The 15,834-nt window shown below is 41.8% G+C and overlaps 1 protein-coding gene across 1 annotated transcript in view; it reads left to right on the top strand.

Annotated features, from left to right (window-relative positions):
* Positions 1–15,834, top strand: part of LOC122788423 (rho GTPase-activating protein SYDE1-like) — an 809,025-nt gene that overhangs the window by 55,843 nt on the left and 737,348 nt on the right. The window lies entirely within an intron of this gene.

Here is a 15,834-nt window from a genome sequence, read left to right as displayed (position 1 = left end):
GTATGTGCACACTGGCAACATGTGCTCACCGGCAGCGTGTGCTAATTAGCAGTATGTGCACACAAGCAGCATGTGCTCACTGGCAGCATGTGCTAATTAGCAATATGTGCACACTGGCAACATGTGCTCACTGGCAGCATGTGCTAATTAGCAGTATGTGCACACTGGCAACATGTGCTCACTGGCAGCATGTGCTAATTAGCAGTATGTGCACACTGGCAGCATGTGCTAATTAGCAATATGTGCACACTGGCAACATGTGCTCACTGGCAGCGTGTGCTAATTAGCCGTATGTGCACACTGGCAACATGTGCTCACCGGCAGCGTGTGCTAATTAGCAGTATGTGCACACAAGCAGCATGTGCTCACTGGCAGCATGTGCTAATTAGCAATATGTGCACACCAGCAGCATGTGCTAATTAGCAGTATCTGCACTCTGAAAGCATGTTTATTTTATTTTATTTAATTTAACATTTATATACTGAAAAAGTCTGAATTGGAACAAAGCCAATTTTCAGCAGAGGCCCGGTAAAAATGCTCCAGACACGTCTTTGTAACATGGAAGGAAACCGGAGCACCTGGGGAAACCTACACAGATGCAGGGAGGGCATGCAGACTCTACACAGAAGGCACCCCAGTTGAGAATCAAACCGGAGAACCTCCTGCTGTGCTGCAACAATGCAACTGCTGCATCACTGCGCTGTCCAGCATGTGCTAATTAGCAGTATCTTCACTCTGACAGCATGTACTCAATGGCAGTATATGCTAATTAGCAGTATGTGCACTCTAGCAGCATGTGCTCACTGGCAGCATGAGCTGATTAGCAGTGTGTGCACACTGGCAGTATATGCTAATTAGCAGTATCTGCACTCTGCCAGTATGTGCTCACTGGCAGCATGCACTAATTAGCAGTATGTGTACACTGGCAGCATGTGCACAGTGGCAGTATATGCTAATTAGCAGTATCGGCACTCTGGCAGCATATACTCACTGGCAGCATTTGCTTACTAGCAGCATGTGCACACTGGCAGTATATGCTAATTAGCAGTATCTGCACTCTGCCAGTATGTGCTCACTGGCAGCATGCACTAATTAGCAGTATGTGTACACTGGCAGCATGTGCACAGTGGCAGTATATGCTAATTAGCAGTATCGGCACTCTGGCAGCATATACTCACTGGCAGCATTTGCTTACTAGCAGCATGTGCACAGTGGCAGTATATGCTAATTAGCAGTATCGACACTCTGGCAGTATGTACTTACTAACAGCATTTGCTTACTGGAAACATGTTTTAGCTAACAACTTGTGCACACTGGTGGCATGTGCTCCCTGGCTTATACTTCATGGCTGCAACATCTATCATCCTGCTAAATGTCACCCAAGTGGAGACCAAGTGCTGGGGCTTCCACCCTCAGGATGGCTGAGCTAGCAGAGACCTCTTATCCCCCAGACAGAGCACCATCAGACTCCTGAGCACTTCAGAATGGCGGAGCTAGAACAGACCTCTCACTCAGCCCCCAGAGCGAGCACCAACATTCTCTTGAGCCACTAACCAAACTTTGGTCAGCTGGGCTGTAGTCAGGGCTTTATTCCTTTACTCCACAAAAGCTGGAGAGCTGGGGTGGAGGTGAAATCTTTTAGATGTTGTGATTCCTGGAATGTGTGACCAAAAATCGAAAAGCTTCACCTAGTGCATTTTGGATTAGTTTTTGGAGTTTGTGGAATTGTGTACAGATAGTTTAATCCCTTAGCAGTAATGGGCAAGACGTTTTCTGAATGTAATAGTTTAAAGAAGAGAGTTCCAAGTTAAAAAACAAGTGTTTGTTTAATGGATTTACAACTGGCCTTGTTGATTGCTTGGTATGATGTTTATGTCTTGGGAAGAGGGTAATAAAACCACATATTTTGTCAGATAAGAATTTTAGCATTTTTGTTAGGTGTGTTAGCTCTAAGTGGAAAATTGTAATTAACCCGAGCTTGTAGGATATCTTTTTTAATGACACATCCAGCAACAAAGGAAAGAAAGTGGGAAATTTCTCATAACTGAAGCTTTGAGTTTTATCACGGGGAAGTTAATCAGTACTTGAGAGATGTAGTTGGAGGATTGTTGAAGTCTCCCATCTGTACAGTGCTGAAGTTTGGAAAGTTTCTGGTTTCTTTCAAATAGTACAATTTTAGTTCAGTTCAAATGGATTTTTTATTTTTAATTCATTTCGATTTGTAGCATATCGAGTGATGTTTGAATGGAGCATTGCATATGAGGTTGGAGGAATTTAAGAAGGTTATTGGGAAGTTTGATAATAAAGTTAGCTGGAGAAGAGAAGGGGACTGTGGATGAAGTGTTGAAGACTTCCCTTACAAAAAGTGATGGTAGACTAAGAAAAGTAATCTTGGAACCATGAAGAGACTTCTGGGCCAATACTTCATTCAAACATATGATTTAGAAGGACTGGGTGATCTACAAGATCAAAAGCCCTGGTATGATCCACAACTCCTGCTGCCTTTATTTACATTAAGTAAAATAACATCAGGGCAATGCCATGGAGTATTCATTGGGCTGTGATCTCACCAGAACCAGTTTTATTGAACATGTAAAGGGAGAGTTGAGCACAAATCCTTTTTAGTTGTTTTCCTCAAGTGGGCAAACAGAAGTGGACTGGAAGTGAGAGGCATTGGTGGGCTTAGGTTGTGTGAGCTTGTATAGGGAAAAAAACAGTTTTAAAGTTGTAAGTGGGTATTTATTAAGTATTCAGCTGTCCACTTGTAAGCTAAGTACTGAACACCAGTCAAGGGTGGACAGTTGTAATTTAAGGTGGCAGATATTTTACTAGATTTTGGCCTGAATAAAATGCCTTTTAGGGGCTGTTTTAATACTATATTATTTATCTTGATTGAGATAGACAGTAACCAGTGAAGGTAGAGAATGAATAGTAATGCAGGAAATTACTGGATATTTGTTGGTGAATAATATTTTAAGTTTTTTGGTTCGTGTTTTGCATGCAGTGAGACTGATGCATGCCACGTGCATAGCACAATGTCAGTGTTTGCAAAGTCGACGTTTTCTGGTTTACTTTGTGAATGGCGATGTTTGGGTGTTTTGATACATTTCAGTACACCTATCTATCTATCTCTATATATGTATGTGTATATCTTCGTCTGTATTATTTATAATTTGGTAAAACAACTTATTTGTACCAGTTGACAGAATTTTATTGTAATGTCATACTCTTTATAGACATATGCATTTTCTTGTGGTTTTTTTTTTTTTTTATATTATGGAGCTTTTCTCCATGGGCCTTCTGTGTAAAGAGGTTATTTTTATACCTCCTAACAAATGTAATGAATAAATAAATATAATGAGAAATTACTTAAAATGGCAGAAAGATGCTCCTTTTAAAAAGGTGACTGGCTAATGAGTCTAACTCCCTGAAGAGTATGTTAGACATCATTTAAATTAAATTTAAGAAGATACAGGATTATGTTTGGTTAAATCATAAGCTTAAAGGCTGATTTTACAGGGCTGTTTTAAGGCCTAATAGGTATGAACCTTTAACTCAAATCTGTTGATCGTATAACGAAATACTTGAAAATCTTGTCTGTGATCCCATTAAATCTGCTCAGAATAAGGGGTTCATTTATTAAATCCCACATTCTTGAACACATATTACTTGGGCCTAAGTTAGTTTACCTGGTACAGCTTATTCTGAGGCTCACTTGAAATGGCCCATGTTTATAAGAAAATGCCTGCCAGATATGGAATTTCATGCCATTGGGAGTTCACACCATGGTGCCATGCAGCAGGGAGGAACCCCACAGTCAAAGCACTGTACTGTTATGGAGTTTTAACGCAACAATAAAAGAAGGAAAAGAGTTATCTGTGCTAAGAAAGAGGAAAGTATGTGTGTTACTAACTCCATTCTGGAGCAGGCTTGGGCCTGTACAGGTCATGTTATGCTCTTTGATATTCACAGCAATGTTAATGGAATGTATACGTTGTCCTGCTGAGAATCGGCAGATTTGGTTTAAATTAGGGACATGCACAGAAATTACCCTAAAAGACTAAGAAAAGTAGCAGCGTTTAGTTTCTTTTGTTTGATGCTTGGCAAGTTGATAGTTTTGTAAAGGTGTTATTAGTTATTCATTGCTAATTAAGTGACTCAATACAGTATTTAATGTTTTCAGTTTCCATATAGTTGGTAATATAACATGATAATTTTAAATAAGAACATTCACAGAATGCAGACTGCTGAGAACAAAATCCGTAGATTCATTCTGTTACTAGATCCCCAGATACACCATTTAATTTGCTAAAATATTCCAGCCGGCTCTAATTTACAAGGTGCTGAAATGGTCAAGGCCCCCTTTAAGAGTGAAACCACCTTTACAAGACAATCCTTATATAGTCAGAAGGGCACAGGGCAATGGTTTCATTCTAGTACGCCCTCCATTTAAACCTGCTGCAGGTGAGACAGCCTTGTCTAGAGAGGGACCTACTGCCTAGAACCACCTGCCTATAGACATCAAAAATCTAGAAGTCATTAAAAGCTTGAAAGACACACTTAAAGAGCATCTCTTTACTGAATCTACCTACAACTGCTATCGTCATATATCAAGAAACTAAAATACATGTAATAAACTTTTTCTCCGCCTCTTAATGTGGCATCTTATATGCAAACACTTCACAAGCCCATAGGAGTCCATGTATTGTAAACTCTCCCAACTCACCATTGCCCACAAGATATTTTATAAACCTAACAGCACCCCTATACTCTCCAATCTCATAATCACCTACAAAAATCTAAAGTCTCTTTGCTCTTCCAGCAAACTTCTTGCGAGCATAAGCAAGTCTTACAACATGGCTGGAGCTTCTCTGTTTTCCAACTCTGTGGGAAAAAACTGGAACCTGCTGCCTAATGAACTAACTTTAATTTCTTCACTGCCTCTCTTTAAACAAAACCTCAAAAGACACCTCAGAACAAACTGGTTATGCCCCTGCAGCAACCCTGATTAACCTTCTCCTAAACTACAAATATTTCTCCTCTTGAACCTCTACCTATTTCACATTCTTTGCAGTAGGACTGTAGCTGGTTTACAGAATTCAACATACTGATGTAATCTATCCTGCTTAATGCTCTGAAAATCTCTATCCTGTTAATATACTGACAGTCTACATGTATCTCACTTCATATTGAATTATCCTATACATATTGTCACCTCTACTATTGTAAATGCCTACATTACTCTAGTAATACTGCTGTCATTTATTGTATTCTAATTGCTTCCTGCTTTTTGAATAATCTTCTATTGAAATCCATTCATTTATTATGTATTACTATTGATTTTTAATTTTTATTAATTATTTTTAAATGTTTAAATGTTTTTTAATTTTTAAATGTTTAATTTCAATTTTTATTTTGTTCCACTGGAGCTTTTCTCCCCGGGCCTCTACTGAAAATGGAAATATATCCAGTTAGACTAGCCCGGTTAACAAATGTAAAATAAAATAAATAAATAAAATTATGTGTGTGATTCCACTGTATTTTGTGCACACGTCTTATCTTGCAATTTGTATATATATTTTTCTCAATGCATTCTGACTGAATATTTTACCCTATCTGCACTGAATATTGCTATTATGTTCTACATGTTACTGTGTGCTCATTTGTATATAATATTGTTGACTGAAAGTCTGTGATGTATTTTCTGCTCTTTGAGCTTGGGCCATGGTGACAAAGAGTAAATAGACCAGTCCACGTACCTGGTGAGGCAATAGTAAATAAATAAGTAATAAATAGTAATACAGCCAGCAGTGGACTAGGTTATATATCTCTGTGGGTGTTTACTATACTAGTTTTTACTACAGAAAATTCACATCATTTTGAAATGATTTTGATAAGAATCAGCAGTTTCAGTATCCCCCTGCCCTCAAGCTTGAAAATCTTGGTTTCAGGCCCATTAGATTGACTGTGAACCCATCTTCTGTTCAACTGCCTCTATCTCTGCACTTCAGAAAGTCACTCAGCATTCCTTCACATCTGTGGAAACCTGACTTTTAGAATCTATCCTACTTCTAAACCCCAGAAAACAAAACTTATGCTCTTTATACCTAAACCAATATCACCACTGCTCAACCCACCTACCCTTCCATCATCTGATGGTGAATTAATTGAGCTTGTCCACCACACTAAACGACTTGGCATCGCTATTCATGAACACCTAAAATGTGACCTACATGTTTATCAAGTAATCTATAAGACCAGTCAAACATTAGGTATGCTCTATCTATCCATCCATGAAATTTTTATGTGAGTAAAGACGGAATCTCACTTCTGCTGACTTGTGCCTCTGCAATCTTTCTACAATCAAAAAAACTTACAACATTTAAGCAATCATCTCTGATGTCAATACCAATGTCAAAGGTCCCTGGCTGAGTAGATTTGCATATTATTGTAAATTAGGAGCAGTCATACAATCCCCCATTGGCACTAATGTTCTTCAAGAAGGGCTGACACAGACAAACAACTGGTGTCTGAGCCATGGACTAAAACTAAATGCCAGGAAATGCATAACAGTACCTTTGGGAAGTTGGCCACCCCTGATAACTATCATATTCATGGGTCTATGTTTAACCATCAAATAATATTTACATTGAACGGCCAAACATCGAACCCTAACCATTTAATGTTCATTTAGCGAACGTTTGTTTCAGTGAACAGGAAAGTAGCTGGTTGGCTAACTCTTCCCTGTCTGCCCTTTTCCTCACTGTAGTGTGCTCTCAGTTAAGGGTGTTGACAGGGCAAAGCCCTCCATGTCGAGGGTTGTGGTGGGTGAAGCTCCCCCACCTTGGTAGGTTTGAAATGCTGCATTGTTTGGGATGGGAAATTATTGATTAACTTTACTTTCCTGGGTGAAAAAGTGAACGTTTGCTAAATGAACATTTGATGGCTAGGGGTCGATGTTTAGCTGTTCGATGTAAATGTTATTTGATGGTTAAACATAGATCCCATATTGATAATACACCCCTAAGAGTCAACACCGTAGTGGGGGGCTTGGGGACACACATAGACAGTAATCTAGCCTTTGATCATGTGTCTATGTAGTGAGGAAATAATTCCTTGTTGTGCAACTTGAAAGTAAAAGTATAGCTAGGTCTAAGGAAGTCATTGTTCCATTTTATTTGATGCTCAGCTGACCTTTCACTGTGTACAATGCCCCTTTGGTATGTACCTAAGTGGGCACATCCAACAAATGGAATATTTACAGAGGCTCCTCACTAAAAGAATACAGGGTATAACAAACATGTCCTATGCAGATCGCCTCAAGACCCTTTCCCTGTATTTTGCCTCCTATGGGGTGTTGCGGGGAGATCTATACCTGGCATACAGGGCATTGTCAGACCCCACTCTGATGGACTTCCTGCATATCCACAAAACAAACAGCACCACAGTTACACATTTTAAAGACCTAAACTTGACTGTGATATAAATAGGACCTGCTGGAGAGACAGGCATGTATCCCACAGACTACCTCTTATCTGGAACAGGCTCCCCATCCATGTCAAGCAGGGTTCCTCACGAACCCAGCTGAAATGTAACTTGGGCAAATGGATGGGGAACAGGAAATACATCCCTAGTTTTGCACTTATGTCTCTAATGGACACAGGCAACCTGTAAATTGTTCATCTCTCAGACATCTGTTTGCAAATGTTTCATCTCTCAAGGGTACCAGAACTTGTCAGAGATTTGTAATGCATGGCTAGGCTTAGAAAGGCCTCAGTGGCCAATAGTCTAGTACACACCTATGAATGTATATAACCAGACTGCAGTGAAATGGCTAAAGTGACTCAACTTCCACAACCTTCTCAAATTCAACTGATTAAAAATGGCACAATGAATCCTCATTGCCTGTCTCCCTCTCAGCAGTCTACTGCACTGGTATATCCCTTCCTATACTCTCCATTCATTTGAAAAATATCTGGCAAATGTGACTCCCTCACACAACTCTCATGGGGGCTCACTATATGTTTGCCATGTGGCAAAACAATGGAACTCCACCCCAGCCTCCTTGTGCCAAATAAATGCACCAAAACCTAATAACAAGATGCAAAACCATGTCAATGTCCCTGCTCAGAACCACCTAATTACCTTCTCCCTGTCCTTCCACCTCTGTTCACACAATAGCATATCGGTAACATATCGTTAACATATCGCTAGCATATTGCTAACATATCCGTAACATATCGCTAGCATATCGGTAACACATCTGTAACATATCACTAGCATATTGCTAACATATCGGTAACATATCGCTAGCATTTCCGTAACATATCGGTAGCATATCGCTAGCATATTGCTAGCATATCACAAACATATCAGTAACACATTGGTAACATTGTTAACATATCACAAACATATCAGTACTATATCACTATCTCCAACTACAGCACATCTCTTCTGCAGACTCATTTTTCTAAACTAGCCATCATCAGAATGCTCTCCTAATATATCACTGACCTTCTCAAGGTGCTCATCTACTCCTTAGCCCAAACACTTATCTCTCTGGCCACCTCATACCTTCCCATCCATACCTCCTGCTGTACATTCTTCACTACCACATCAATAAGAGAACGTCACCCCCATCTCATCTCACACTAGTGAGGTTGGTGTCTGCGTGATTGCCAAGCACCCCTTCTCAATAATAGAATACTTGGTTTCAGATCAGATCTATACAGTTTTCAACACAAAAACATATTGTATGTTTTTCCCTATCAAAGGTCTGTGATAACACTTACCCTAGGCTTATGTATTTAAATCAGGAACGGATAAGGCAAAGTCTGTAAATATGTTTTTAAAACTATTTTCCACCTCCACCACCCACTTAACTTTAATGGGCATCTTCTGTTTCATCACATCTGTAAGAGGGCATGCCACTAATGCCACATGGGATACAGAGGCCTTCTTTAGTAAACTCTGCCCAAACATCAAATAACTAACAGCTTCTAAAACCCCAGATATCTCTAAAAGTATTGCCCCATTTTTTTTGTCTCCTTCAAATTGTAACATTGAATCTAACCCAGGTTTTATCCCTCCCCCATGCTTCCTAATAAGTACCCAAAGTCTTTGAAATAAGACAGACCGAATGGATGGCCTCATTACACAACATAATGCAGACCTAGTAGCTATTACTGAGACTTGGGGTTACTGAACAGTGTCTTACTAAGTCACTTCTTCCCCAGGTAAGACTGCTTAGAGTCAAGACCGGGGCTCCAGAAAGGGATAAGTCATCAACAAATCCTATTTACAGATACAGTCTGTAGCGCAAGCAAATGACTCCTCAGACACATCATTAAACTGGTTGTTGTTCAGACTACCCTCACCCAATCACAACACTGTAAACATTAATGTGGCATAACTCAACCCTCTTTAACAATATTAATGCTACCGTCAAGAACAGCAGTAACCTGATCTTATTAGAATACTTTATTCTTAATCTTCTTGGTACTGCATGCAGGGACACCCTAGAACTCCTCAATTAATATGACTTCACCTAACTAGTGACTCAGCATACATGCTCAAACCCTCATGCATCAGCCAACTCCCTCCTTGTCCTTGTTATTACTAACAAACCAACCTCTAATAACACTGTACACCCTACAGCTTTGAATGACAACAACTGCTTCCACATTTATCAAACTTCCATTCACATCCCTGCCAGACTAACATAATTCTGAAATAAATCCCAGCTGGATATCAACAAACAAATCCTCAATCTTTTCCATTGATCGGTCTGTCCTACTGCAATCTACTCACTTCAGTTTCATGGCTGAATTCTTTTCTTTGCTCACTTGTATACATAACGATTACTTTCATTAATGACAAGATTCTACAAACCTAAGAGAAATAACTGGATAACACAACATATGACATGCTACTCTCTCTCTCTCTCTCTCGCTCTCCCCCAGATAAAGTCCTGCATTAGTATAAGGCCGAACCCACACCATATACTAGACAACTTCACTTGTCAGGCAAGCAATGCACTGCCATAAATGTCATCAAATGAAATCTCATTAGACATCACTTAACAAATTCTCCCCAAAAACATAATTGAAGGAAGCCAACTGTTTAACAGGCCATAAAGGGTGCAATTCAAATACCCTCAACTTTCTGCCACAGATTTTATTGATCATTTCAGTACCTCCCCGTTCCCTGTACAAACAACCCAATACAACCTCCATCATCGTATAGACTTCCATCAGACAACCTACTTCCAGTGCCCCCTACACCCCCATCAAGCTACCTAACAGAACCTCAAACAACCACTACATCTGCACTATACAAACAATGCAATACAACATCTAACAACCCCATACATATCCACCAAGCAAGCTAATACAACCTCCAGCAGTATCTAAACCTCCACCAGACAAACCACCTGATGCAACCTTCAGCGACCTCTAAACCTCCACCAGACAAGCAACCCTATACAACCTCTAGCACCCCCAACACCAGCACCAGACAAGTAACCTCCAACAGCCCCTTCACCTCTGCCAGATACACAACTCAATACAACCTCCAGCAACCTCTAAACCTCAATCAAACAACCCTATACAACCTCCAGCAACCCCCACACCTCCACCAGACAAGTAATCTAATACAACCTCTAGCAACCCCTACACTTCCAGCAAACAATGTAATACAACCTCCAACAACCTCTAAACCTCAACCAAACAACCCTATACAACCTCCAGCAAACCCCTACACCTCCACCAGACAAGCAATCTAATACAACCTCTAGCAACCCCTACACATCCAGCAAACAATGTAATACAACCTCCAGCAATCCCTACACATCCAGCAAACAATGTAATACAAACTCCAGCAACCTCTAAACATCAACCAAACAACCCTATACAACCTCCAGCAACCCCCACACCTCCACCAGACAAGCAATCTAATACAACCTCTAGCAATCCCTACACATCCAGCAAACAATGTAATACAACCTCCAGCAAACAATGTAATACAACCTCCAGCAACCTCTAAACCTCAACCAAACAACCCTATACAACCTCCAGCATCCCCAACACCTCCACCAGACAAGCAATCTAAAACAACCTCTAGCAACCCCTACACATCCAGAAAACAATGTAATACAACCTCCAGCAACCTCTAAACCTCAACCAAACAACCCTATACAACCTCCAGCAACCCCCACACCTCCACCAGACAAGCAACCCTATACAACCTCTAGCAACCCCAACACATCCAGCAAACAATGTAATACAACCTCCAGCAGTATCTAAACCGCAACCAAACAACCCTATACAACCTCCAGCAACCCCCACACCTCCACCAGACAGGCAATCTAATACAACCTCTAGCAACCCCTACAAATCCAGAAAACAATGTAATACAACCTCCAGCAACCTCTAAACCGCAACCAAACAACCCTATACAACCTCCAGCAGCCCCCCACACCTCCACCAGACAGGCAGTCTAATACAACCTCTAGCAACCCCAACACATCCAGCAAACAATGTAATACAACCTCCAGCAAACAATGTAATACAACCTCCAGCAGCCTCTAAACCTCAATCAAACAACCCTATACAGCCTCCAGCATCACCCACACCTCCACCAGACAAGCAATCTAATACAACCTCTAGCAACCCCTATACATCCAGAAAACAATGTAATACAACCTCCAGCAACCTCTAAACCTCAACCAAACAACCCTATACAACCTCCAGCAACCCCCACACCTCCACCAGACAAGCAACCCTATACAACCTCTAGCAACCCCAACACATCCAGCAAACAATGTAATACAACCTCCAGCAGTATCTAAACCGCAACCAAACTACCCTATACAACCTCCAGCAGCCCCCCACACCTCCACCAGACAGGCAATCTAATACAACCTCTAGCAACCCCTACAAATCCAGAAAACAATGTAATACAACCTCCAGCAACCTCTAAACCGCAACCAAACAACCCTATACAACCTCCAGCAGCCCCCCACACCTCCACCAGACAGGCAGTCTAATACAACCTCTAGCAACCCCAACACATCCAGCAAACAATGTAATACAACCTCCAGCAAACAATGTAATACAACTTCCAGCGACCTCTAAACCTCAACCAAACAACCCTATACAACCTCCAGCAACCCCCAAACCTCCACCAGACAAGCAATCTAATACAACCTCTAGCAACCCCTACACATCCAGCAAACAATGTAATACAACCTCCAGCAATCCCTACACATCCAGCAAACAATGTAATACAACCTCCAGAAAACAATGTAATACAACCGCCAGCAACCTCTAAACCTCAACCAAACAACCCTATACAACCTCCAGCAACCCCCACACCTCCACCAGACAAGCAATCTAATACAACCTCTAGCAACTCCTACACATCCAGCAAACAATGTAATACAACCTCCAGCAGTATCTAAACCTCCACCAGACAAACCACCTGATGCAACCTTCAGCGACCTCTAATCCTCCACCAGACAAGCAACCCTATACAACCTCTAGCAACCCCAACACCTGCACCAGACAAGTAATCTCCAACAGCCCCTTCACCTCTGCCAGACACACAACTCAATACAACCTCCAGCAACCCCCACACCTCCACCAGACAAGCAAGCGAATACAACCTCCAGCAACCCCTACACATCCAGCAAACAATGTAATACAACCTCCAGCAAACAATGTAATACAACATCCAGCAACCCCTACACATCCAGCAAACAATGTAATACAACCTCCAGCAACCTCTAAACCTCAGCCAAACAACCCTATATAACCTCCAGCAACCCCCACACCTCCACCAGACAAGCAATCTAATACAACCTCTAGCAACCCCTACAAATCCAGAAAACAATGTAATACAACCTCCAGCAACCTCTAAACCTCAACCAAACAACCCTATACAACCTACAGCAACCCCCCACACCTCCACCAGAGAAGCAATCTAATACATCCTCTAGCAACCCCAACACATCCAGCAAACAATGTAATACAACCTCCAGCAACCTCTAAACCTCAACCAAACAACCCTATACAACCTCCAGCAACCCCCACACCTCCACCAGACAAGCAATCTAATACATCCTCTAGCAACCCCAACACATCCAGCAAACAATGTAATACAACCTCCAGCAACCCCTACACATCCAGCAAACAATGTAATACAACCTCCAGCAACCTCTAAACCTCAACCAAACAACCCTATACAACCTCCAGCAAACCCCCACACCTCCACCAGACAAGCAATCTAATACAACCTCTAGCAATCCCTACACATCCAGCAAACAATGTAATACAACCTCCAGCAAACAATGTAATACAACCTCCAGCAACCTCTAAACCTCAACCAAACAACCATATACAACCTCCAGCAAACCCCCACACCTCCACCAGACAAGCAATCTAATACAACCTCTAGCAATCCCTACACATCCAGCAAACAATGTCATACAACCTCCAGCAAACAAAGTAATACAACCTCCAGCAAACAATGTAATACAACCTCCAGCAAACAATGTAATACAACCTCCAGCAGCCTCTAAACCTCAATCAAACAACCCTATACAACCTCCAGCATCACCCACACCTCCACCAGACAAGCAATCTAATACAACCTCTAGCAACCCCTACACATCCAGAAAACAATGTAATACAACCTCCAGCAAACAATGTAATACAACCTCCAGCAAACAATGTAATACAACCTCTAAACCTCAACCAAACAAACCTATACAACCTCCAGCATCACCCACACCTCCACCAGACAAGCAATCTAATACAACCTCTAGCAACCCCTACAAATCCAGAAAACAATGTAATACAACCTCCAGCAAACAATGTAATACAACCTCCAGCAACCTCTAAACATCAACCAAACAACCCTATACAACCTCCAGCAACCCCCACACCTCCACCAGACAAGCAATCTAATACATCCTCTAGCAACCCCAACACATCCAGCAAACAATGTAATACAACCTCCAGCAACCCCTACACATCCAGCAAACAATGTAATACAACCTCCAGCAACCCCTACACATCCAGCAAACAATGTAATACAACCTCCAGCAACCTCTAAACCTCAACCAAACAACCCTATACAACCTCCAGCAAACCCCCACACCTCCACCAGACAAGCAATCTAATACAACCTCTAGCAATCCCTACACATCCAGCAAACAATGTAATACAACCTCCAGCAAACAATGTAATACAACCTCCAGTAAACAATGTAATACAACCTCTAAACCTCAACCAAACAACCCTATACAACCTTCAGCAACCCCCAAACCTCCACCAGACAAGCAATCTAATACAACCTCTAGCAACTCCTACACATCCAGCAAACAATGTAATACAACCTCCAGCAATCCCTACACATCCAGCAAACAATGTAATACAACCTCCAGCAAACAATGTAATACAACCTCCAACAACCTCTAAACCTCAACTAAACAACCCTATACAACCTCCAGCAACCCCCACACCTCCACCAGACAAGCAATCTAATACAACCTCTAGCTACTCCTACAAATCCAGAAAACAATGTAATACAACCTCCAGCAACCTCTAAACCTCAACCAAACAACCCTATACAACCTCCAGCAGCCCCCCACACCTCCACCAGACAGGCAGTCTAATACAACCTCTAGCAACCCCAACACATCCAGCAAACAATGTAATACAACCTCCAGCAATCCCTACACATCCAGCAAACAATGTAATACAAACTCCAGCAACCTCTAAACATCAACCAAACAACCCTATACAACCTCCAGCAAACCCCCACACCTCCACCAGACAAGCAATCTAATACAACCTCTAGCAATCCCTACACATCCAGCAAACAATGTAATACAACCTCCAGCAAACAATGTAATACAACCTCCAGCAAACAATGTAATACAACCTCCAGCAACCTCTAAACCTCAACCAAACAACCCTATACAACCTCCAGCAACCCCAACACCTCCACCAGACAAGCAATCTAATACAACCTCTAGCAACCACTACACATCCAGAAAACAATGTAATACAACCTCCAGCAACCTCTAAACCTCAACCAAACAACCCTATACAACCTCCAGCAACCCCCACACCTCCACCAGACAAGCAACCCTATACAACCTCTAGCAACCCCAACACATCCAGCAAACAATGTAATACAACCTCCAGCAGTATCTAAACCTCAACCAAACAACCCTATACAACCTCCAGCAACCCCCACACCTCCACCAGACAGGCAATCTAATACAACCTCTAGCAACCCCTACAAATCCAGAAAACAATGTAATACAACCTCCAGCAACCTCTAAACCGCAACCAAACAACCCTATACAACCTCCAGCAGCCCCCCACACCTCCACCAGACAGGCAGTCTAATACAACCTCTAGCAACCCCAACACATCCAGCAAACAATGTAATACAACCTCCAGCAATCCCTACACATCCAGCAAACAATGTAATACAAACTCCAGCAACCTCTAAACATCAACCAAACAACCCTATACAACCTCCAGCAAACCCCCACACCTCCACCAGACAAGCAATCTAACACAACCTCTAGCAACGCCTACACATCCAGCAAACAATGTAATACAACTTCAGCAAACAATGTAATTCAACCTCCAGCAACCTCTAAACCTCAACCAAACAACCCTATACAACCTCCAGCAACCCCCCACACCTCCACCAGACAAGCAATCTAACACAACCTCTAGCAACCCCTACACATCCAACAAACAATGTAATACAACCTCCAGCAACCTCTAAACCTCAACCAAACAACCCTATACA

The sequence above is a fragment of the Protopterus annectens genome, chromosome 13.part0, assembly GCF_019279795.1.
Source record: "Protopterus annectens isolate FY-2018-M chromosome 13.part0, PAN1.0, whole genome shotgun sequence".
In the NCBI taxonomy this organism is placed as follows: Eukaryota; Metazoa; Chordata; order Ceratodontiformes; family Protopteridae; genus Protopterus; species Protopterus annectens.
Note: the sequence above shows the minus strand (reverse complement) of the source record. Positions and strands in the feature narration are given on the sequence as shown.